Source organism: Macaca mulatta, chromosome 4 (genome assembly GCF_049350105.2).
Source record: "Macaca mulatta isolate MMU2019108-1 chromosome 4, T2T-MMU8v2.0, whole genome shotgun sequence".
NCBI classification, from domain to species: domain Eukaryota; kingdom Metazoa; phylum Chordata; class Mammalia; order Primates; family Cercopithecidae; genus Macaca; species Macaca mulatta.
This window is the reverse complement of record NC_133409.1, coordinates 36,095,906-36,121,896: the sequence shown is the minus strand read 5'-3', so window position 1 is coordinate 36,121,896 and position 25,991 is coordinate 36,095,906. Positions and strand designations below refer to the sequence as shown.

At 42.1% G+C, this 25,991-nt stretch overlaps 1 protein-coding gene and 1 pseudogene across 28 annotated transcripts in view; both read left to right on the top strand.

Annotated features, from left to right (window-relative positions):
- Positions 1-6,310: 6,310 nt before the first annotated feature.
- Positions 6,311-25,991, top strand: part of EPB41L2 (erythrocyte membrane protein band 4.1 like 2) — a 227,960-nt gene continuing 208,279 nt past the window's right edge. For 20 of the 28 annotated variants that reach the window (XR_013416205.1, XR_013416204.1, XR_013416201.1 and 17 more), the window contains exon 1: positions 6,311-6,415. The gene's annotated coding sequence lies outside the window, so the exon portion shown is untranslated. The remainder of the gene's footprint in view (positions 6,416-25,991) is intronic. The other 8 variants (XR_013416203.1, XM_028847120.2, XM_028847115.2 and 5 more) reach the window with 1 other exon arrangement.
- Positions 15,256-15,819, top strand: LOC144340278 (interferon-activable protein 208-like; annotated as a pseudogene).

Here is a 25,991-nt window from a genome sequence, read left to right as displayed (position 1 = left end):
CACATACCTGTAGTCCCAGCTACTTGGGATGTTGAAGTAGGAGAATCACCTGAGCCCAGAATAATTGGTGGGACCGTTGAGTGATCACACAACTGCACTCTAACCTGGGCGATAGAGTGAGACCCTGTCTCAAATTTTAAAAAAAGAAAGGAAGGAAGGTAATTAGTTGAAACTTATTTTACAGCCTACTATGTAATTTTCATAAAGAGTCCTTGTATGCTTGAGAAAAATGCATATTCTGCAGTTGCTGGGTGAAATTTTCTACATATGTTCATTATTTCAATATTATTAATTCTATTTTTAAAATCTTATGTATTCCTATTGACTTCTATCTCTTGCCTCAGCCTCCTGAGTAGCTGAGACTATAGGCTGATGCCACTGCACCCAGCTAATTTTTGTATTTTCAGTAGAGACAGGGTTTCACTGTGTTGGCCAGGCTGATCATGAACTCCTGATCTCAAGTGATCCACCTGCTTTGGCCTCCCAAAGTGTTGGGCTTACAGGCTGAGCCACCGTGCCCTGCCAGATGAATATCAAAAACACGTTTCTTCCTCTGGGCTGAGTCAAACCTTGAGAAGCTAAGTGTGGATTAAACATCACTTCACTGTTCACCTTGACTGGGCGCTCTTGTGCAGGGCACAGTCTTATCACTGTGTGCAGAGCTTGTGCCTGCTTTAGCATTTGCTTATCTTTTGGGATCTGCTCTTCCTCACAGATTCTAGCCTCTCACAATTACTTTACCTTTTGTACCAGGCTCAGCCATGTATTTTTAAAATGCTTTAAAAATTACATTAATCATTTTTAGGTGTTATGCCCTGGGAATTTTCCTCTGAATACCGGACCTATCAAACTGTAGGAAATCGAAGGTACCTCACTCATTTTCGATTAGATTGACTCTTTCATCAAATATTTACTTAAGAAGCCCTCTATGAGTTGCTGTGCTTGGAACTAAAATACAATGATAAAGAAAGCAAAGTCCCTGCCTTTGCAAAACCTATAGTTGAGTGGTCCTTTTTCATTTTCTGGGTGTGTTTTTCTTCTCAGGGATTGCACCCTCCCGGAAGGTTTTCCTCTGGAAAGTGTGGGATCATAAGCAGCAATAGCATACACATAACCTTAAAACTCCTATCCTTCTAAGTGTTTTCTAATAAGTAGAACACATTTGTGTGCCTTGGGAAACCACACAAAACCAAACCGAAGAATGGTACTTTGCTAATACCAACCTTCCGCCACACATCTGTTTTGAATAAACGAAGGACCACTCTCTAAGATGGTCCGTTTTCCAAAGGGAGGAATTTGTTTGCTTAGAGACGGCAACATTCCAGCTCCAATCCCACTGTCGCCACTATTTCCGGGGGCTATTTTGCAAACCAGCCAATCAAGTCTGGGCTATGCAAATATTCCAAGGATATAATCCAGGGGATTACTCTTCCAATTTTCCCCCGGTACTTTTATTCAGCAGCCTCTCTGCTGCTCCGATTGTAGCTGTTGATGGGTTTTTACCACCATTTGCTGAGACCACTTACAAATTATGCTCCTCCGGCAAGGTTCCCCAGCGTGGGCCCAAGGCTCGCCTTGTCACACCACATCAAAAGTTGTCTATGGTATTATGGGGGTAATTCCGTCTGTCCAGCAAAGTCCAATGACACTCCTTAAAGGTCATTTTGCTTTTCCCATCCCATCTAATTAAGTGGGCAGTCTGCTGACTGCAGGCTTGTAGCGGAGTGGGGTGGTCACATGCCAGTCCACTTTTAGTAAACTTTGGTGTTCTGTCTCTCATTTTCCGCAGCAGGACATCTGCGAACTCCCTGCAAAACAGGAATCTAAAGAGCCCTTTAGGCTCTTTTCAGAGTCTCCTCTTTGCTTTGACTATGTCTATGAATGAGTCTGGAGCCTTCTCTTTTGACGTCTCTGTTTTTTTTGTTTTTTTTGTTTTTTTTAGAGAGAGAATCTGGTTCTGACGCCCAGGCTGGGGTGCAGTGGCACCATCTTGGCTTACTGCAACCTCTGTCTCCTGGGTTGAAGCAATTCTCCTGCCTCAGCCTCCCAAGTAGGTGGAATTACAGGTGTGTGCCACCACTTGCTAAAATAATATACATATATTATATGCTTTCCAAATGTAGCTTTTCTGGACTTTTATTGGACCTGTACCATTTGTTTTCAGTTCTAGGGAGCAATTGATCATGAGATGTCATGACGAGCAACTCTGAAGACTATGTTCCAGCTTAAGGGAATGAACCACTCCATGCCTCTTTCTTTGTCATTGAGCCTAATGAAATAGGGGTGTGTGTGGGGGGGGGCAAAACTCTAACTACAATTGAGAGAATATCTCAATTTGGCAGGCTTGAGATGCATATACCTGTTATTAGCCATGGTTGGGACTGGCTTTTCCAAAGATGACATCATTTAGTGTGACTTAGACGGAAAGGAGGCCCTGTGATGCTTTTAATAAAAAATCTGTGTGAAGAGTTGCTTGAGGACCAACTTGAATACCAGACTAGAAAAACATGGTGTCTGTAGTGAATTGCTAACAAGATGTCTGCCAACAATTTCCCCCCTCACTGTACACACATTCCACTCCTTCTACTGTGTCCAGAATTGCTGGGTTCTTGGTCTCACTTACTTCAACAATGAAGATGCGGACCCTTGCGGTGAGTGTTACAGTTCTTAAAGATGGTGTGTCTTGAGTTTGTTCCTTCTGATGTTCAGACGTGTCCGGAGTGTCTTCCTTCTGGTGGGTTCATGGTCTCGCTGACTTCAAGAGTGAAGCCGCAGACCTTTGCAGTGAGTGTTACAGCTCAGCTTAAAGGCAGCAGGTCCAGCGTTGTTCATTCCTTCCCTGGTGGGTTCGTGGTCCGGCTGACTTCAGCAGTGAAGCTGCAGACCTTCAGGGTGAGTGTCACAGCTATAAACGCAGCACGAACCCGAGTGAGCAGCAGCAATATTTACTGCGAAGAGCAAAATAACAAAGCTTCCATGCCGTTGACAGAGTACCCCAGTGGGTTACCGGTGCTGGCACTGGTGGCCTGCTTTTATTCCCTTATTTGGCCCCACCCACATCCTGCTGATTGGTCCATTTTACAGAGTGCTGATTGGTGCATTTACAATCCTTTAGCTAGACAGAAAAGTTCTTCAAGTCCCCACCCTAGGTAGAAGCCCAGTTGTCTTTACCTCTCACTACCAAGAGGCAAAGTCTATGACCCCTCTCCTTGAATTGGGGCTAGCCCTCTGATTTGCTTTGACCAACAGAATGGAACATAAGTGATGCTGTGTGACTTCTGGGTCAAGCCCTTGCAGGCCTTGCAGCATTTGCTTTTGTTCTCTTGGAAGCTGGGTGTCATGTAAAGAAGTCTGTGTTATCCTACTAGATAGGCCACATAGAGGATGGAGGGAGGAAGCACATGCAGAAAACAAAGGGAGGAGGGAGAGAGAGAGTCTGGAGGATGAGAGTCCATGTGGAGGAGAAGTTAGGAGCCCCCAGTTGACAGGCAGCACCAACTGCCAGACATGTGAGTAAAGCCATCTTAGATCCTTTATCCACAGTTGAGCCTCCCAGCTGAGCATTGCTTGAATTCCTGCCCCAGAGAATCACAAGCAATAAAACGGTTGTTTGAAGTCACTAAAGCAGAGTCTTGTAGCCCAACTGAAACTGAGCCAAAGTTGGGCAGGTGACAGAGTGACTCCTGCAGTCATTTGTGTGATATGTTTGTTGCTGTGGCAGTGGAACTGGGATTGCATGAATTCATGATGAAGCTTGAGAATGCCTTAGAAATAGTAGGAGAGAGCCTTTTCAGGTCTTGTTGCCTGTGGATCATGTAAAGGAAGGGCAGGTCCTCAACCCAGAGCCACTCCAACCTGGTTTGGGCTTGGCACACAGAAGGCACAAAGATAAAACAATGACTCATGGATATAGTGAGATCAAGCTTTTCCAGGGGCCATGCCTATGGGGGTGAGTTGGTGAGTAAAGGCACTAAGGAAGTCCTGGCTACATTTCTAGTCCATACTTCCAAACTAACTATGTTTGCAGATAGTGCCCAGGATTGAGGCTATTATGGTACATTTGGATGTGGTAGCTCTCAGGACTAGTACCTATATTCCTGTCTTGTTCTCTGCGTCAGTCCTTTGCCTGTTACTATGGTGTGTCTAGTGGGAAGACTCAATCTTGTTCTTTCTAGTGTGTTTTCCTGGGGATTAACATTCTGTCCTTGAACTGCAGCCTGGTAGTCCTGACAGTACTTCCACCTGCCTGAGTCTTTGAATATCACCTATTCCAGGACTTTGTCCTTCTTTCTGTTCAAACTCCTCTTCTCTTCTTGTTAGACTTCCCTGGTTGTCTGGACTACCACCTGTTGTTTGCTAAAATCTCTATGATGCCACCTTCCATCAGTTTTTTTCACTTCCTTATAGCTCCTGGGACTTGATTTTTCTACCCTCAGTTCCTGCTAGGTCCTCACTGAATCTGTTCCATTCCATTAAAATGCTAGGGCTATGTAAGGCTGTGTCCAAAAACAGAGTTCAATTCTTCTTCCACACAATAGCCTTTAGAGATTTGACAACCTTTTCATCACCTTTAATCGTCTCTTTAGGCTAAATCTTGCTGGTTCCCACATTTTCAAGGTCACGCATTTATGGTTATAATTCAGGTTTCAATATTTTCTTTTGGAGGGAAAAATTCCTTCTTAAAATGTGGTGTATAGGAGAGATTCATGTACTTCAACAGAGAGTATAGGAGGCATATCCTTTCTTATGAGAAGGGCATTGTATTTAATTAATTATGCCTATATTTATGTTATTTTGCACTAGCATTTTAAAGGGATTCCATCAGGGTGGATCAATGTTTTACGGGCCCAAAAGCTTATATGACTTTAGGGACTCTTTAAAAAACACAAAATGAAATACAAAATTATAAAGTTAGTTTCAAGTCTTGTGAAAATGAGAGATCCTGGCTTGTTTCATTAGTTTTGTTGTAAATCTGCTGCATATTTCTTATTATGAGAAAATAATAGTATTTTCTCATTAAATTTCCAGGTCTCCTTTACCAGAATTGCTGTCTGATCAGATTTCTGCTCTGTTTTAGCACATCTTATAAAATTTAACTTGTATACTTAGCATAAGGGATTGTGATTAAGTAAATTAATACATGTAAGGGACTTAGAACAATGCCTAGCGCATAAAGCACACAATCAGCCTTAACTATTATTATTTGGATTATTTACTAGAAGGACCTTGGCAAATAATTTATTTTCCCAACTCTTTTTGATGTAATGGAGCTAATACGTGCCTGCCTTTTTCGTAGGGTAATTGTGAGGATCAAATGATAATAAAATATGTGAATGTATTTCGTTAACTAGAAGGTATTGTTACTGAGGTTTCATTTGACATTGTTAATTTTGGAAAAGGTTCTGTTTAGGAAAGAAAGGGAGACTTAGCTGTGACTGGTGGAATCACTAAAGACCTCAATAAAGGAGGGAGGAGTAAAAAGGACAAGAGGTGTGTGTGAGGCAGATGCTGGAGGCAGTGAGCTGGACACGTTGACACCAGCTTGACGCGCAAACCTTCAGAAAAGATGAAATATGTTGAATCTGAAACATATTGACCTCATCGTACAAAAGAACCAGAAGGGTAGAGTGTGTGTGTGTGTGTGTGTGTGTGCTTGTGGCTTTCCACAATTTAGCCCCAAACTAGGTTTTTTCCAGACTCTTCTTCACCCGTGGTCATGCTCTGCAATCCAGGTTCCCAGGCCTCTGCCCGGAGAAATCCTACTTACTCTGGGGAGGCCTTTCCTCCACGGGGTTTCCCCAACCCCTCCTGTCCTTCCCACAGGAAGAAAAAATGGTTCCTTTTCAATGCCCTTTCTGTGAAAGCACTTTTTCCACTCTAGACTGAGGGAGACCCGGTTTTCCTTATTCTGCATCTCCAGGCTCTGCTCCAGTGTCTACCTCTACGAAGGCGCTCAATGAAGGTTTAGTCAGCGAATGCACTTTGAATAAATAACTTTTAAAAGTTAAGAGGACATTTAAGGCCAGGAACCGCAGTTGAGAACGCGTTGCCCAGGCGCATTAGCTATCATCCGGGCTGCCCTGAGGGCGAAGGACGTCCTCCAGCCCCGGGTCCCCGCGGCAGCCCTCAGCGAATCCCGCGGGAAAGGTCTCCCGCCCGCGCAGGGGCGGGGCCTGGGCGTCGGGGGCGGGACCGCCCGCGGGGGTTTCCGCGCCGGGGGCTCGTCCGGCGGGGGCGCGGGAGGGGCTTCCGCCGCAAGGGGGCGGGGCCGGCGCTCAGAGTCCTCTGACGGCCCCAGCCAGGGAATTTCAATTTGAAACCTAGCGGAGGGAGGAGGCAGGCGCGGCTGCCGGCGGCTGGGACCGAAGAGGGACGGGTCCTCGCGGCGAGCGAGCTCCTGAGGTGCGGCGTCGGGGTAAGGAGGCTTGCGGGGCTGCACGGGCCGGGCAACTCGTCAGTGTGGGGCTGCAGGGGCGGCTCAGATTTTTCCTCTGGCTGCAGCTGGGAAGCTGATCCCAGGCAGGAAGCGGTGGCTGGACGGTCCCACCGGGATGGGGGGCGGGGAGAGGGGGCCCGGCTTTGGGATTTTCTGAGGCTCCCTCTCTCCTTTCCCTCCCGGTCTCTGCCCGACCTGATTCCTGCCCCGGGGTCCGGGTCCTGTTGCTCCGAGCCGGATCCCGGCTTCGCTGCTCCCCGCGGTCCCCCTCTTCCCTCTTCCGGGGGACCGGGGCTGCGTCCTGGCGGAGCCAGGAGAGGCGGGGGCACGGGGAGGACGCCGTCCCCCCCGGGGTGCCGTGGGCTCAGGTCACGCGTCCGGGCCCCGTGGAGCAGCAGCGGGAGAAATCCGTCTCCATCCCCCCCGCGGGGAGGGGCTCGGCCGCCGCGTCGCCCTTCAGGAGGAGGGTTTTAGGAGGGGAAGCGCGGGCCGGCCGCGCGCGTGGGGACTGCGGGAAGCCGGGCGAGGGCGGCGCGCCAGCCCCACGCGCGGTGCGGATCGGGCCCGGCGTCGGCTTGCGCCCGCGCCCCCAGCTGCCGCCTGCGCCGTCTGGGAGCTGCGGAGAGGGACGCGTGTTTCGTGCTCGGATCGTTACAGTTCCCACACCCAGGCCATCTCACCACCGATGGCTTGTTTTTTTCTCCTCCCGCGCTGGGGGCCGAGGGTTGGGAGCATTTTTAGGGCAGCAGCGGGGAAGGACGAGGAGAACCTAAAGGAGCGCGACAGGGTTGAAGTCGGCGTCTGGGGAACCCATCCCCAGGCGCAGACGCTGCCCCCAGCAGCCTGACGTCTGTGGTAGGACATCAGTTATGCTTCTCCAGATCGCTCACCTCCCCTGAGGTCAAGTTTATTTATTTATTATTATTTTTATTTTTTTAAATAAAATGAGGTTTGGCGAGAAGAACTCCTGCCTAGAGTCTATTATTTTGGGGAGGGGTCTGGGTATGGAGCCCTCCCTACTGACCCGGGTAGTCTTTCATTGAATTGCCCCATCAACACCACAGCTGCCCCTAATTTTAAGATCCCTGGGTGGTTGGGAGGGATGGTGGAACCTAGAGAAGCTGTGGCTATATTTTCACATTTCTGAATCACATCTTTCCCCAGTTTCTTGAACTTCTTGCCTCTGAAATGGCGTGTGTGTGCCAGGCGTCTTGTTCCTCTTGTTACTGTTATTTAAGCTGTTTTAAAAAAAAGACTTTCGCGGTTTTCCCCTCATTTCTTCAGTCTTTATTTCCTCCCCACCCCCCGTTTTTATTGTTTTTTTTTTTTTTTCAACTGAATACTTTATTTCTGTGGTCTCTTTATAATGCTCTTGAGAATTAGCATTTCAGTTGGTATTCTGTCACATTTCACCTTGGGCTTAGCACTTGAGGGAAACTGAGTCAATTTCTATGCTGCAAGGGCTAGGATTTAGAATTCTCAAGCTTTGAACAGGTTTCAGTGGGGAACGAATAGTGCTTAATCCTATTCAGTTTCCCTTTGCAGGCTCATTGCTGTGAGAAATCACTGGGTGGCTGTTGCAGCCGCTGATGGGGGCTACATTGCAATGCAATCTTGAATTGTGATAAGGGCCAACGGGGTACATCCATCAGGCTGTGAGTTTGACGTAACTTTTAAAGAGCTATGCTGTGTCACCTGTCAGAGCTCGAGTGGTCATTCTTTTAATTCAATTTAAGAACTACCATCAAACTTCAGATATCTATTCTTGGGAGGTTATTGGAGAACTGTACAACTGGTAATGGCTTGGAACAATGGTGTGGATTTAGCGCTAATTTAATCCTATCCTGTCTTCCTCACTTCTTGGGCAGAATTCCCACTGAAGTCAGTAGTGGTCTTGTGTGCAGACAGACTGCTGAGAACAAGAGGCTGCTCATTTAGCGTAACGGGAAGGGACGGTTTCTTTCCTTTTAAAACATCCCTCTGTAAGAAAGACCTAGTCATAACAGTTCTTTAATCTTTCACCACTAGTCCAAGTAGTTAAGAGCACTTTTTGCAAAAACCTTCGAAAGAAAATTTGTGGATGAATTGAGCCACGTCCCTCGAACTCTTGATATTTACATTGGATGGTGATTGTTAAGATTAAAAGCGATTTAAAAAATCAGTTAACAAAGCTATAATTTCAGTAAAATTTTTCCTAACTTTTGTAAAAAACGTAAACTGCCAGGGAGCATTTTGTAGCAACTGGGTATGTATGCTTCAAATCTGAAATTTAAGTCCAAGTAGAAAGAAGCAAATTTAATTTAGGGGATGAATCTGAAGAGAAGCCACCAAAAAAATAACTATCTAAATATAAAAGAAGGAAATTCAGATATCTTTTGCTGTATTTCAGGAGATAGCTTTAGGGCAGTTTGCTCACTTTCATACGTGTTCTTAAAGACTTACTGACTGCCTGGGTCCATCGTTAGATATGCGAGCACTTGGAGGTTTCCAAATGAGCTTTGTGCTGATCTGAGTTGCTGAGCTAGTTAGATCCTTGGCTTCTTAACGTAACATTCTTGTGGCTTACCCTTTCCAAATTACTACTTCTAAGGAATTGAGTTTAAAAAACCTAACCAGTGACCAGAAAGTAAAAATAGGTATTTAAAAATCAGAACCATGTCCACGTGTACTACCCAACCACTTGCTTTCAACTAAAAATACTTGCAAAGATGACAAAGCAGTCCACAACCAAAATATTTATTGGTACAATTTCTCTGTAATTAGTAATATTGTACAGTTATGTTTAACATCAGGTTCTGCCCTGAATCACCCCTCTCATATTACTGTGGCCAGTGAACTACAAAGGTTGTATCTTTGCCATTTCATTTAGGAATGTGGGGTTTATATTTTATATTGCAGAATGCTAAATATTTTTGAAGGTTTTGTTTTGTTTCTGTTTCTACCCTGTCTTTACTAAAAATACAAAAATGAGCCGGGCATGGTGGCGCACGCCTGTAATCCCAGCTGAAGACACGGGCTCTTTTCTTTCTTTTTTGAACTGAAGTAGTCTGTTTAAAAGCTGTGTGTGGACTTTTTATTGAAAAGTATGACTTGCTACTAGTGTTATAAGGCAAATAAACAGTTTATAGAGATCAATACCACTGAGTCACATTTTGCATTTCTAAAATCTGTATTGTTTACTTGGAGAAAACAAAAGAAATGTGCCTACCTCCTTCCTCCATCCCACCTTTATTTAGAAACATTTCCAGTGGGCTTTTTTTTTTTTTTTTTTTTTTTTTCAGATTCAGAATTACTGTACCTAACCACTGGGTACCCTTACAGATCTCAAAGCCTCAAGTAAATGTTTATGCTGGCTTTCGTAGTCAGCAAATAGTAGCCAAACCCTAATTTACTGCTCTTTTATAGAATCTTGGAATCTCAGGGCTGAACCCTTAGGAGTCAGCAGATCCACTCTTAGCCCTAGTCTCTTCCTCTCAACATGCAAACAGTTCTAATCTCTTTGGAATGTCTGAGCAAACAGAAGATTTGTATGTGATTCTGTCACCTTCTAGACAGAACATCCTTTGGGATGCCATGTTTTGGCATAAACCAGCAACTTGATATTGTACGATTTGTAGCATTTCTCTGCGTGGGCAGTGCCCTGGACTAAAATCTAAAATGGAGTCAATGCCTGGTGTCGTTAACTATAGGGAAATAGCCTCCAAGTTAGCTATTAGAGTTATTTAGAAGTTATAGTCGAGTGTGGTGGCTCACACCTGTAATCCCAGCACTTTGGGAGGCCGAGGCGGGCAGATCATGAGGTCAGGAGATGGAGACCATCCTGGCTAACACCATGAAACTGCGTCTCTACTAAAAATAAAAAAAATTAGCCAGGCGTGGTGGCGGGCGCCTGTAGTCCCAGCTACTCGGGAGGCTGAGGCAGGAGAATGGCCTGAACCCGGGACGTGGAGTTTGCAGTGAGCCCAGATTGCGCCACTGCACCCAGGCCTGGGCGACAGAGCGAGACTGCGTCTCAAAAAAAAAAAAAAAAAAAAAAGAAGAAGTTACAGGGAAGCCAAGAAGGAAAGAAATAAATCATCTCAGTTATCATCTAGAAATGATTTATAGTTTTTGTTGTTGTTGTTTTGTTTTGTTTTTGAGACACAGTTTCACTCTGTCGCCCAGGCTGGAGTACAGTGACTGTGATCTCGGCTCACTGCAACCTCCGTTTACCAGTTCAAGTGATTCTGGTGCTTCAGCCTCCCAAGTAGCTGGGATTACAGATGTGTGCCACCATGCCCGGCTAATTTTTGTATTTTTAGTAAAGACAGGGTTTCACCATGTTGACCAGGCTAGTCTTGAACTCCTTACCTCAAGTGATCCACCCAACTTGGCCTCCCAAAGTGTCGGGATTACAAGTGTGAGCCACCGTGCCCAGCCGGTTTATAGTTATAGCTAATGGATTTTGGTAGCTTTTTCTATAAAGTATGTGTATGTATGTGTATTTCATATGAGAAAGGGAATATTGTATGTATTCATGATGTGAAGCACCTACTCATTGTATTTAATAAATATTTGATGCATTAATTCATTGAACCTTTAATATATTAGAGGAGAAAAATCTTTAGTGAAGATTCTTTGATAGAGTTGACGTAGAAATGGGTAATGTTTCATGTAGAAATATCATGTCGGTAATATTTCATTTAGAGGATTTGCTTTTCTAACCACTGGTATTGTTTCTCCTGGTTTTGTGGTTGGCTTCGGATCTGTGTTGTAACTTTCTTAGATGCATGTTTTTCATGTCTAGAAGAGTAGATAATCTGTGTATTTCTGTGGTGTTGGGATAGTATTAATTTTAATTAGAATTTCAGAGCTTTCTGAATTTTCTTATTTCAAAGCGATACCTCTTACCCCTTGGCATTGGAATAGATTTCATGTGATCTATGAGTGCATTCATACTGCTTCTGGATTTTTTTTCTTCAAAGATTGCAATTGAGCTAATTTCATATTCTCAGTTATCTTTAAAATCAAAACATGTTTTCACTTCACAGATACCTCTCTGAATTTTGCATATTTTCACTCTAGCATATTAGAGCCATAAAGTCAAAAAGTACATAGATTATCTCCCAAATAATCTGGAATAAATTGAAGGATAAGAACAATCTTTTCTTGAGATCTGAGCTGTATCTTAAGTAAGGTTTTGCTTTAGATAGCCAAGTTGACATTTTGCATAGATAACTAAATCCGGCATCATGGGGATAATTTTAGTTCTTCCCAGGTTAGGAACTGGAGGGCATGGAAAGGCTCCCAAAGTGGTTTTGTCAGTGTTCATCTGTAGGACCTTATTGCCTAGGTCAGTTAGGGTAGTTCATGCATTTAAACCAAATCTTTCTGAAGAGACCAGTTTCCTTTTGCTTTGCTCTTAGGGCCTCACCATCAACCTTCAAGAAAGAATTTTCAAAGACTTAAAGACCTATGTTACCCTTCAGTTGCCTTTTTCCAGAATAATTGTGGTTTTAAAAAACTTGTCATATAGGTCTGATTACCAGCTCTGAAGTCACCTTTTCCAAGCTCTTGTAATCAAGTTTCCAGACCTGCTGATGGGCTTCAGGGCTGGGCCATTGTAACAACAGTGCTGAATTTACTCACATTTTTCATAGTTTCCTACATTCTACCAATATATGTACATATCCCAGTAGCTTAAATACATAAAATTAAAATGTGATTTACACTCTGCCATAATTCTTTGTTTCTTTCTCTTTTTGTCCAGAAGCTACTTGTTTTTCACCCTAGATTCATTTACCTCGAGGGCCAGAAGGGAACTTGGAGATAATTTGGTTCAGACTCCTGACCTGGGGGGGAGAGTGGGGTTCTTGGGCCTCACGGGTGCATAAACTGCCTGAGACTAAGTGAGGTATTGAGCTCCCATGTACATGCTCTCCTGTGTGTGTGCGGCATCTGTGTGTGTGTGTATGCACAAGTCGATGAGAGAGACAGGTTTGAGGGAGAAAGAACTTTAGGAGCGGTTTTTGAAAGGGTTTTGGGAAACAGAAAAGGTTGAGAACTGATATTTCAGTTCTTATTTTCGAAATTAGAAGATGAATGTTTTAAGAGCATTCTTTTGTTTTTCTCTTCTTTTTCATTTTTTCACCCTATTGCTCTTTTCATAATTTATTCTCCCCTACCCCCCATTGTATTTCTTTCCATTTATTTGAATTCATTTAGTTGACCCCCATTTACGTAACTGTCAAGGTTAAACTGAATTCTGATATAATTCTGGCCACTCATATTCTTACCTGTGAACTTAATGAATGTGCATTTATTTCCTCACAAATTTCTTTGATGGAATATTGATTAGAAGGGATCAGTAACATGTCCACACTATTTGATGCTGGTTAGACTGCCACATATGCTGTTGTGATCTTGGGCAAATTATTTCTCAAAGCCTCGTTTCCTGTAGTAAGGGGTTAAAAATCATACCTACCTCAGAGTTCCATGAGGATTAAATGAGCTAATGCTTATAAAATGCTTCACAGAGTGCCTGGCATCTGTAAAAATTACTAGGTTAAGAAAAGACCTAGTGGGTTGGTTACTGGTGAATATGTAGTAAGCAGATTTCTTGCAGTGGTCAGGAATAATTATCTGTGTGGAAGTACAGTGTTTGATATGAAATGGTAATTTCCTATGGTGATCACAAGTTAAAACCACTTTTTAACAATTTCAGTCCAGTGTCTATAAATGTTTGAGCTTTTAGAAACTCTTGTCTTCATTCTTTTTGGTAATTTACAAAAGAACATATATATGGCAAAACAGTTGGGATCTAGTTTCAATAACACAGGGATAATGTAGTCTTTTTTGTTATGTTGCCAGAGGTAACTGATTATAAATGTAAAATTGTGTGCATATGCTCTATTATAACTTCTCTCTATAACCACAGTAAACTTGCTGAAAAAAGCCTATTAGTGAGTAGAATTTTTATTGATAATGTTTAAACCTCTGCATATGGCATTAAAATGTAACCTTTATAAATCTGTGTGAAATATACCTGCACACATAATTTCTAGCAACATAGTGTTTTAACTTGTTAGTTGCCAACATTAAGAAATCGGATTTTATATCAATATTTTTATTTTAGGCTAGAAAAACTGGATGATGGTGTAGCACTGGGCCCACTGGGTCCACTGGGTCTGTTGCTTCTGGTGCTGTCACGCATCAGCTGCTTTGCTTAACCTGTCCCTGACGCATGCATTTTATGCTCAGTTCTAGCTTTGTTCTAGGTTCCATCGTAAGTAATCCTGTAAGGCGTGAAGCATTGATAATCAATAAACATGTAAAAAAAAAATAATAAGGAAGCTAATGGTTTTGCAGCACAGACTATACACCAGGTGCTGTAATTGGTACTTTATATATGTTAATAACCCTGCTCCTTTTTTGCAGCACTGTCTTGGAGTAGCTGGTGTGCTCATTTTATGGATGAGAAACTGAGGCTTAAAAATTGGATAAATGGCTCAAGGGCACCCAGCTTGTGTATGGCTAAAACCCTTGTTTTTTCTGTGAGTTCCAGTTATTGCTTTTAATTGTTTGTTGTTTTTACTCAGTAGAAGTTGATGTTTTTTGGAATTTGTTGGCATTTGCAGTGTCTAACTTTTATGAAAGACAGGCTTGCTTTCCTGACTGGGTTCACCCATCTAGTTTTTTGTGTAAAGGTATGATTATGAAGCAGACCTGAGTACTACTGTTAGTTGTGTGATTCTTGAATTATGCTGGAACAGGGAGTACCCTTCATCTAGTTTTTCAGACTAGAAACATTTAGAGTAATGTTTCTAGCCTGATGTTTCAATATTAGAAAAGTATACCAGAGGATAAAACACATCAGAATAAAATGTGGCTCTCCCTCGACCTTTAGTTTCTGCCTTTTCTGTGGTTTTGCACTTTTTGCTTTCATTTAAAGTGCAAATGGCGTTCCCTGGGGTGCTTTATATGATTTAGAAAGTCAGGTAGTACTGTAGGGATTATGAAGAAAAGCAGCAGACTAGTGCCCTAGCTCCCTTCTTGACAGATTTCTGCTCCCCTGAGGTAACTACTTGTTGGAGGCTGAAAGAACGAGGGTTGTAATCAACTCAGTATACCACTGGAGGCTATATGAGTAAGCAGCAAACTTTTTCCATAAGTGCAGAATGTTGGCAAACTGACAAACTGCATATGCCACCCAGAAGGAATGCTGAGGGCAGTCACGCCCCAAGTGCAGTGTTTCTTGTGATTAGGTACATGTGACGCCTGTTAGTAACAATACGAACCTGTGATCAATTAAGCAGTGGACCAATCATTACCTCCTCCTCCCTGCTCTTGTTACCCAATAAATAAAAAGGGCTATGGAAGCTCAGGGGTTGCCTTTGCTCACTAGAAGCAGGGAGCTCTTTTCTTCTTTCCCTGGCCCTTTAAAACAGTTTCTTTTGTGTTTTTTGTTGTTGTTGTTGTTGTTATCATTTCCATGCTCATCCCTTCATTTAGTCTCATAATGACGGTCTCAAGTAGTAACAGTAGTAACTGTCATAGTGATGGTCTCAAGTAGAAACTGTGGCAGTCTGCCACAAGTGGCGCCCGAACAGGGACTATCAGTGACAAACAGAGACCTGAAGAGACCTGAAGGGACCTGAGGAGGCCTGCAGGGACAAATAGAGATAAGTAGGGATAAATAGAGACAAACAGAGACAGATAGGGAAAGATAGGGACTTGCACCAACTTGGAGGAACTAACAGGGACCATAGGAACAGACAGGGAAAGATAGGGATAGGTAAAGACTAGCAGAGACTAGCAGAAGCCAGCAGAAACTTGCAGGGACAGACAGAGACAGATGGAGACAGGGTCCTACAGGGACTTGAACGAGGAAGGTCTGCTGGAACAGAAAAAACTAAAACCAACCAGACAAACGAGAAACCCCCATACAAGTCTGCTGGCGGCAATATAAGGAGATGAACAAACTGTGTGGGTGCCCTCAAGGTGTGTGTGACCATGGAATGGAAGATTGGAGATACCCGTGGATTCCAGCTACAGGCCTGATTCCCCTAGTACAAGCCATGAGCCAGTTGAATCTGAATGCAAAGTTGGAACAGAGGACCGACTGGAGTCACACTGACATCAACTCCCATGACATGGGGACGGATAAAGAAAACTACGCAGGAGGCTGAGAAACTGTTAGAGTGTCAGGGCCAGGCAGAGACCACTGACTCCATGTTTGTGGCCATGCTGGCCATGGTTTCCTGTGTGTCTGTAAGATCAGCTGGACCACCAACCGGCAATTAAGGGCTGCACAGGCTGTAGTTGCCTTTCTCAATTAATTCAAAAACAAAATGGGAGAAATGTTGGAGGTTGAAAGAATGAGGGTCGTGATCAATTCAGTATACCACTGGAGGCTATAGGAGTAAGCAGCAAACTTTCTCATAAATGCAGAATGTTGGCAAACTGACAAACTGCATATGCCACCCAGAAGGAATGCTGAGGGCAGTCACGCCCCAAGTGCAGTGTTTCTTGTGATTAGGTACATGTGAAGCCTGTTAGTAACAATACGAACCTGTGATCAATTAAGCAGTGGACCAATCGTTACCTCCTCCTCCCTGCTCTTGTTACCCAATAAATAGAAAGGGCTGTGGAAGCTCAGGGGTTTGCCTTTGCTCACTAGAAGCAGGGAGCTCTTTTCTTTTTCCCCTGGCCCTTCCTTTAAAACAGTTTCTTTTTTTGTTTGTTTGTTTTTTTTGTTATCATTTCCACGTTTGTCCCTTCGTCCCTTTATTCAGTCTCCGAATGATGGTCTCAAGTAGTTAACAGTAGCAGCTGTTGTAGTCATGGTCTCAAGTAGTAACTGTGACAGTCTGCCACAGCTACTTTCACTAGTTTTGGTTTTATTTTCTGGTGTTTTGTCTCTAAATAACATGATTTTCTTGTTTCTTGATTTTTTTAAAGTGACAGAATATTTTTATGTTTTATTATTTGTTAAAAGTTTAGTGGCTGGGGCCGGGCGCGGTAGCTCAAGCCTGTAATCCCAGCACTTTGGGAGGCCGAGACAGGTGGATCACGAGGTCAGGAGATCGAGACCATCCTGGCTAGCACGGTGAAACCCCATCTCTACTAAAAAATACAAAAAACTAGCCGGGCGAGGTGGCGGGCGCCTGTGGTCCCAGCTACTCGGGAGGCTAAGGCAGGAGAATGGCGTAAACCCGGGAGGCGGAGCTTGCAGTGAGCTGAGATCCGGCCACTGCACTCCAGCCTGGGCGACAGAGCGAGACTCCGTCTCAAAAAAAAAAAAAAAAAAAAAAAAGTTTAGTGGCTGGGCATGGCGAATCACGCCTGTAACCCCAGCACTTTGGGAGGCTGAGGTGGGTGGATCACCTGAGGTCAGGAGTTCGAGACTAGCCTGGCCAACATGGTGAAACCCTGTCTCTACTAAAAATACAAAATTAGCTGGGTGTGGTGGTTCATGCCTGTAATCCCAGCTACTCAGGAGGCAGAGACAGGAGAATCGCTTGAACCCAGGAGGTGGAAGTTTCAGTGAGCCAAGATCGTGCCATGGCACTCCAGCCTGGGCAGTGAGAGTGAAATTCCTCAAAAAAAAAAAAAAAAAAAAAGTTTATATTTTTGTGTGTAGATAGTTGTTCAAATTGATGTTTCTGTAGGGGTGAGGTTAGCAGGCCGAGTGGGGCAGAGAAGCACTAGAAAAGCCTATTCTGCTACCTTGCTGAGGTCTGCTTACTCCTGTTTCTTGATTTTTACATTTTACATGTAATACCTGTTTGACTTTCTACCTCTAGTTAGCTTCCTTACTAACTCCTTCCCATTTTCTCCCCTCTTCTGTTTTCCAGCTTATATATACCAAAGCTGAGTGCTTTGATTACATGTACTTTCTTTTACAACTTTATGTTTTATCCTGAAGTTATCCTGATCCTTATCCTTTTCCTTATTTTCTTTGTTTTCTTTGTACCCATCCTTGGTTCAGCTTTAAACTATTTTAGAAACTGTGAAATTCTTGCTGGTAGGATCAAACATGATATAATCTTTTGGTTCCATTTTCTTTTTTTGTTAAAGCTGTCCTTCCTGGCTGGGCCCTCCATCGTCCTGAACAGGTTTTATTTCTAGAACTGCTGTGTAGCTGTGTGCAGGGAAGTCCTTTGCCTCTTTTTCTGCGCTCTATGTTTCTTTCTTGGTTCACTGACAAAAAGTCAAGAGTTTATCCGTGAACTTGTAACCAGAACTGTTTTTGAATCTTGGCCATTAAAATCAGCATCAGTGGCTGGGTGTGGTGGCTCATGCCTGTAATCTTAGCACTTTGGGAGGCTGAGTCAGGTGGATCACCTGAGGTCAGGAGTTTGAGACCAGCCTGGCCAACATGGCAAAACCCCATCTGTACTAAAAATACAAAAATCAGCCAGGTATGGTGGTACCTGCCTATATAGTCCCAGCTACTTGGGTGACTGAGGCAGGAGAATTGCTTGAACCCAGGAGGTGGAGCTTGCAGTGAGCCGAGATCATGCCACTGCACACCAGCCTGGGTGACAGAGTAAGACTCCATCTCAAAAAAAAAGAAAAAAAAGAGAAAAAATCAACATCAGCACAGGCTACATCCTAATTTCCTTAATGAAGACTTCTAGTAGTTGCCCAAAAAAGTGTGAATGGGAGGTGGGTTTCTTGATGCATGCGTGTCTTAAAATGTCTTTCTCCACTCTCAGTTTGGTTGCTCTTACAGTTTGGTTGTATATAGAATTCTATTAGGTGATTACTTTCCCTCCAAATTGTGAAGGCATCTTTTGAAGCCATTTGAAGGATGCTCTTTCTCTCACCTAAGTCCTCAGAGGTACCTGGAACCTCCAAATCTTCAGACTCTCAGGGCTTTTCCAACAATCAACTTGTTTCTTGTAGGCCTCCACCAAAACAGTAACAGTTTTCTGCTTCCTCTGCTCTGCTAAGTCAGTTACTTTGTACATCTGCTTTCCATCTTCTAAAATTTTGTTGACATATCTGCTGGCCTGACCCCTCCCATTGTTTTTTTTTAATGTATTATTATTATTATTTTTGCTTTGCTTTTGTGAATTTGTTCCTTGTAAGAAAACTTTTCTCACTGTCATTTTAGTGTGGTTCCGGGAGGAAGAAGAAATTAGCTTATGTTAAATATATTGGATTTTGGAATTTAAATAGATTAAAAACAAAATTCCACAAGATTGCCATGGTACTCACATTTGATAAGGACTGCAGCCATAATAAATTTATACTTGTTTCCCCGTGCCAGCTGCTGGGTTGAAGTTCATTTATATAGAGGGAGGTGGAAAAGTCAGGTGATTGAGTGAACATCTAGGGTGCCTGTGAGTGGATAATTGATACGTTATTGGTCAAGAAACTGCTTCCTAGGAAAAGTTCAGTAAATGTGTTATATTTTTTTCCTGTGGTCTTTCAAGGATTAGTTCAGTATAAACTCTTAGAAATATTATATACTTGAACTAGACTTAACAATACATACTTACCAAATTTGTTTTTGCTGTGTATTGGAGGTGACAGCATTAGTTTAGATTTATTGAGTATATTGGTTTGTCTGTCTTTAGACAGACATATTGTTCTCACACATATACTTGAATATCCTTTGGACCAGGCACGATTGCTCATGCCTATAATCCCAGCACTTTGGGAGGCCAAAGTGGGCAGATCACTTAAGCTCAGGAATTCAAGACCAGCCTGGGCAACATGAGGAAACCACATCTCTATTAAAAATAAATAAATAAAAGAATATTGTCTGAATATGATTTGGGGATTACAGTAAGCTTTGAACATATGCAGGTTCTGTTAAATACTGTAAGGATGAAAATTTCATTTCATTACTAGGTGGGACATAATTAGGGATAATGTGAAGGTACGGATGTTAGGGATTTTGAGTATGGGTTTTGGGGATGGTAAAACAAAAAGGAAGGTTCTGAATGTCGTAGTGGGTCAGTAGTGACTGTGAGGTCTGAGGAAATGTCAGGATGATCTAATGCCTGTTATGTGATCAGTGTTGGTTAATTTAGTTGCCCAGTGGGTTTTAGAGATTTAGAAATTCAAATCTATTATGCGTTAATGTAGAAGATGTTTCAGGGAATAGATAAGGAAAGTATTTCCCCAGAGTATGTTGGTATGCTAAATGACTTGAGTCTTTCATTTTTTTTTGGGAGACAGAGTCTCGCTCTATCGCCCAGGCAGGAGTGCAGTGATGCAATCTCGGCTCCCTGCAACCTCCACCTCCCGAGTTCAAGCAATTCTCCTGCCTCAGCCTCTTGAGTGGCTGAGATTACAGGTGCCCACCACCATGCATGGCTAATTTTTATATTTTTGGTGGAGACGGGGTTTCACCATCTTGGCCAGGCTGGTTTTGAACTCCTGACCTCGTGATCCACTTGCCTCGGCCTCCCAAGTGCTGAGATTACAGGGGTGAGCCACCGCGCCTGTATGAAAACTTTTCTTCCCCCTACCCTGACCAAGGAGGGCAGATCACCTCTGCCCTCCTTGACCTCCCAAAGTGCTGGTATTACAGGTGTGAGCCACTGCACCCAGCCCCCATTTGATTTTTAAAACAATTTTGTGCCACGGGTCTGACAAGAAAAGTGAAGAGTTGAAACTTAACCAGAGTCCTGGAGCAGTTACTAACGGAGCTTCAGGCACAGCCAAGGTCTCTTATGTCCAGAGTTGTTCTCTCTACACTGTGCGCTTTTGCCAGTTGAAGTTTTCTTGGAAAACTCAGGAAGTCTGCCAAGTTTTATAGCTAGAGGGATGTCCTGTAGCTTTTATATATTTGTGTCTTGAGCCCTGAAGGTAGACAGAGCTCGGTCTTCCAAAAATAGTTCAATAAATGTGTTAACATTTTGAAATACTACTGAAAAAACAAGGAAGTAAAAGTCCTATGGGATTATTGGAAAATGGTGCCAAATGCCTCCACAAGTATTTGAAAAGCAAATGTGGCAGTGGTTATAAGCTAGACAATGGTTCATATTCAGCCTTTGCTTTTGGGGACCATTTTTATTATGATAATCTTTTACTGTTTCCCACTACTCTGTTTAATTGCTTCTAGACTCTGGTAGAAAAGCTACTAAATGAACATCTTCCTTGGAAAATTTTCTTTAATTCACTTCTCTTAAGGAGAAAAAGGAAAACTTTTTTTCCTTAATAAAGTGGGTAAAAGTTGTGTGTGGGAAAGGTCAGAATGTCACGTACTGAGTTGGGTCTGTCCACTGCAAAGAAATCAAGAGTTTATCCATGAACTTGTAACCAGAACTGTTTCTGGATCTTGGCCATTAAAATCAACATCAGTAAAGCCTATGTCTTGATTTCCTTAATGCCAAGATTGTCTGTTTTAAATTACACACATATGGGAATGTGAATACATTCGTCTTCCCCCACCTCCCTCCGTCCGAAAACAGGAGGAAAATAAAGGTACGTTGAAGATATTCTAAACTGTTGCAGCTCTGCAATGAAGAGCCGTAGATGTGGGCTGCATATGTGGTGCAGATGTGGCTCCTACCTAATTGAGGCCATTTCACCTTCATCCTCAGTGCTGCAAGCTTAAATCGAAAGAGGGTAGATTCTAGAATAGTCTATAGATCTATGATTTATGTGTTACTTGCTCTGTGTAGAACACATAATAGCAGTGAAGGATAATGTGGCATTTTTTTTAAGGAATTTTTTTTTCCAGTTAGGTTTTCTAAAGCCATGTTTGGTTAGGTTGTTTTTTAAAAGTCATATAGTATCTGATTATCAAAGTGTTTTTGGAAGAAAGACTGTACCATTATCAGTTACAGAAAAGTGTTTTATTGTTTTAAACTTTTTACTATGGAAATTTTTCAATATATTCAGAAGTAGAGAATACTGGTATAATGAACCTCACGTATCCTCGCCTGGCTTCAACAGATACCATCCACATAACCAGTCTTGTTTCATCTGTATTTCCCTTTGACTCCCTGACCCACTCTCCTCTTTATTTTGAAGCAAATTCCAAACATCGTATAATTTTATTTGTGAATACGTGAGATTCCCTCCGCTTCCCTTTTCTTGGCATGTGCTTCGTGGTCTCCCAAATAAAGCTCATATTTATTACTGATTTTGTGTAATAACAGAAAGTAGATCATTTGTGACATATTGTTGTGATGTTTTTGGAATAAATATCTGAATATTGTTTTAGTCAGTGAAAGCGGTTTCACCTAAATGTAGCATTGTGGACACAGAGAATGCTTTAACCAGTGCCAAAAACAAGGCACATAAAATAAAAAATACAGCAAAAAACCCTAACAATTTCTAAACCAAATCTGAACTGATCTTCAAATTCTCATATTTTCTCAAGGTAATGTTAAAGTTGATGTTGTATATATTTTTTTTTCCTATGACTCCTACCTATGTTTATATTATGTTTTATTGTTTTTAGATTTTTCTTTTTTCTTTTCTTTATTTTTTTTTAAGATGGAGTCTCACTCTGTCGCCCAGGCTGGATGCAGTGGCGTGATCTTGGCTCACTGGAACCTCTGCCTCCCAGATTCAAGCTGTTCTCTGCCTCAGCCTCCTGAGTAGCTGGGATTACAGGCGCCCACCACCACGCATGGCTAATTTTTTATATTTTTAGTGGAGATGGGGTTTCATCATCTTGGCCAGGCTGGTTTTGGACTCCTGACCTCGTGATCCACCTGCCTCGGCCTCCCAAGTGCTGGGATTACAGGCGTGAGCCACCGCGCCTGTATGAAAACTTTTCTTCCTCCTACCCTGCCTTCTTTCTTTCCTTCTTTTGCCTAACATAGTTTAGTGGAAATATGTTGGAACTAGACCAAGCAAAATCTTCTTTTTTAGCTGACTGAACTTTAATGGGACTACACAGTTACAAAATCAAAGCAACCTGTTTGTATATGGTTCTGTCTGGCAGTATAGAAGGGAAGGTACATGCCTTAAACATCGATGATACACTAATTTAGAAATCATTATGTAAATTGTTGGCATTATAGCTGCCCCTGACAATCACTTCATAGTCGAAGTGCTTTTCCTAAGTAACAGGCAGTATTTTTATGTTGGAGATAGTTTATTTTATATTTTAATCTGTACTTTCAATTAAGATATAATTATTTAATATAATTTCTTTGTAAAGTCATTGAATTATAAAATATTGATAATAATAAGCACCATGTTTTGAATACTTAATATATGTCAGGTGCTATTCTATAGGCACTTTTATTTTTAAATTTTTTTTTAGAGATGGGATCTTGCTGTGTTGTCTGGGCAGGAGTACACTGGCTACTCACACATGTGATCATTGCATACTACAGCCTTGAACTCCTGGGCTCAAGTGATCCTGCTGTCTCAGCTTCTTGAGTTCCTGGGACTAGAGGTGTGTGCCACCATGCTGGTTATCTATAAGCACTTTTACGTATATTTATGTATTTAATTCTTGTAGTAACTCTCTGTGGTAGGTACTATTATCCTAAGTATCCTATAAGAAAACTGAGGCACTGCATTTTGAAATAACTTGCTCAGGATCACTCAGCCAATTAATGGTGGAGCAGGGATTTGAACCCAGGCTGTCTGCTTCCACAGCCTATAGCCATAACTACTGTCTTATATTATCCCTAAGAATATGTAAACTACGTCAAATCCCGATCCTATTTGCATTCGCCTCCCCACGGGTAGCTATCTTTAATCAGAGCCAATACTACACTATTGTATTAGGATGTAATTTCATCATTGGGGGAGAGTTTTCATTCAGAAACTAGAAAGCACTGATGAGATCCTACCATGTTCCTTTACCAGCTTTAGTTATAAAGGGGAAGCAGGAAAATGGCAGCATGTAGAGGATAAGGTGATAACCTCCATCTTACCGTCTTCCTTCTCCCCACTTAAAAAAGAAATGGAATGTTGAGTCCATCTGGAATGTTGACAGGTTACAAAGGACCTGTTGAAGCCTGTCGTTCACAGTACCATTGAAAGGTGAAAATTTGTCTCCCCTTGAGTACCTTGAAATGGCAGGTGTGTTATTGGAATATTGGACATCGTTGGTCAGTACTGCCAAGTATAGTCTTTTGTAGGAGTTTATCCCAAATCTACAGTGACCGGAATTTCAGCAAACCAGGTATTTGATACTGTTTTTTCCCTTTTGTTTCTGAAAGGAGCAGAGGATAGAAAGACAATTGTTCTAGCCTCAAGTCCCAGTCTACTCATTAGTTAAGTGTGACGGTGGTCAAATGATGTTGCTTTTTGTGTCTGTTTTCTCTTAGGTGGTTCAGGTACCCTGAAATAAATCCTAATTTACATGTCTGTTGCTCATCATAAAGTGTCCTTCCTTTAAGAAGGAAAGAGCCGGGGCATAGTGGCTCACATCTGTAATCCTAGCACTTTGGGAGGCCGAGGCGGGAGAATTGCTTCAGTCAGGAGTTTGAGACTGGCCTGGGCAGCATAGTGAAACCATGTCTCTACCCCCAAAAAAAGAAAAAAATTAGCTTTGGAGACTGAGGCGGGAGGATTCCTTGAGCTCCAGAGATGGAGGCTACAGTGAGCTGTGATCTTGCCACTGCACCCCAGCCTTGGTAGTGACAGAGTCACACACAGTCTCAAAAACAAACAAACAAACAAACAAAAAAACAGAGAAAGAAAAATACAGGGATTGTATCTTGGCAAAACATTTGATAAAATTTTCATAGTATCTTTATATCTTTATAAACAACTTTGGAGAAAAATCTCTGGTGGTATTTGTTACCAAAATTTTAATCTTTGTCATCTCCTATCCAAGATATTTTTGCCAGTGATTTTTAATGATAACAAACAAGGATTACTTATGAGATACACAGATTTCACAGAAGTTTGTAGGGAAAACCAAGTAAGCTGTACCTAGATTGTCTTGTTAGCTACAAAATGGGCTGAAATAAATAACATGAAATTTGTTGGGATGTCTTTGAAAGTCTTCGAGTCTCTCCTGACATGTTTTGGCTGTTTGTTCTACTTTTCCTTCTGTTCTTTGCAGACTTCTTTTCCTCTGACTGTCCTTTCAATTTTCCTATTTCCCAGGGTTCTATCGTTAGCCTTTGATTCGTAGCCCTGACTAATTTTTATCACCCAAGACTTTACCTATTATAATCTGTTAACTCACATCTCTCTCCAGGTTAAGTCTTTCTCTTGAGTTCTGGATCTTCGGTGACTTAGAAGAATCTCTGCCAGCATCTCATCGTTTTTAAATAAATGTATGAAATATTTTGTGTAGAATGTGGGCTGTATGGATTATTTTGCATTGACTTAGAATATTTAGATACCTCATTTTAAGGGGTACATAGTGTGCACTAATAGACATTTGTTCAATAAAGATGAGTGGAAACCATATCCATGAAGGGTTGCTGGGATGTTGAGATGAGGAGAAACTATAGCACCTGAAGAACTAGCCGTTGAAATAACTGAAGGGATAAGACTTACGAGGGGATAGCTTGTTGAGAGCTGGTTTAAGATATAATTATTTAATATAATTTCTTTTTAAAGACACTGAATTATAAAATATTGATAATAAGCACCATGTTTTGAATACTCGAGCACTGCCTTTCTAATTTTGTTTTTGACAAAATCTGCTGGAAGAAATAAATTTTACATCTTGACCCTTTATTCAGTCTGGACGTATGTATGTGTATATATATGTATGAATAACAGAAACAAGTTTCACAAATTAGTTCTTAACCTTACTGTGTGTATTGTGCTCTGAGATTTTCTTTTCTACTTGATAATAATAAAATTCCAGTCAATAGTCCACTAACTTAATTTCACAACTCACTAATGGACTGTCGCTGCAATTTGAAAGTTCTTTTTCCATGGATAAAACTAAGAAATTTGGAGAAGGGAATTTTTCTACCTGGTAGCAGAAGAACTTTTTAACAGTTGGAGCAGGCTGACGATGGAACGGGGCTGCCTTGGAAAGGAGTGCTTTCCCAAGGCTCGAAGGACCCAGACAACAAGCCGTTGGAAGGTGGGAGGAAGATTCACTGGGTGGGAGATGGAACTTTGTGACCACCAAGGTGTCTTCCAAGTCTTAAGATTTTATGATTCCCATTTTGTGACTTGCTGAAATTTTAAGATGATTAAAGTTATTTGAAGATGAAAAAGATTCTGAATTTTATTTACCATGATTCTACTTTTTTGTCAAAAATGTCTCAATTGTTTTAGAAATTAATTTTTAAAGTAAAAAGTTTTAAGAATTTTATATGCTAACTGTATTTCCATTATTAATTTATTTCCATTTCCATTATTTCAATTTTTTTTTTTTTTTAAAAACATTACTGACTGGGTGCTGTGGCTCATGCCTGTGATCCCAGCACTTTGGGAAGCTGATGCCGGAGGATCCCTTGAGCCCAGGAGTTTGAGACCAGCCTGGGCAATGTGGTGAAACTCCATATCTACAAAAGGTACAAAATAAACTTCGGCATGGTGACCAGTGCCTGTGGTCCCAGCTACTTGGGAGGCTGAGGTGGGAGAATCTCCTGAGCCCAGGGGGCCAAGGCTGCAGTGAGTGGTGATTGTACCACTGCACTCCAAGCTGGGCAACAGAGTGAGACCC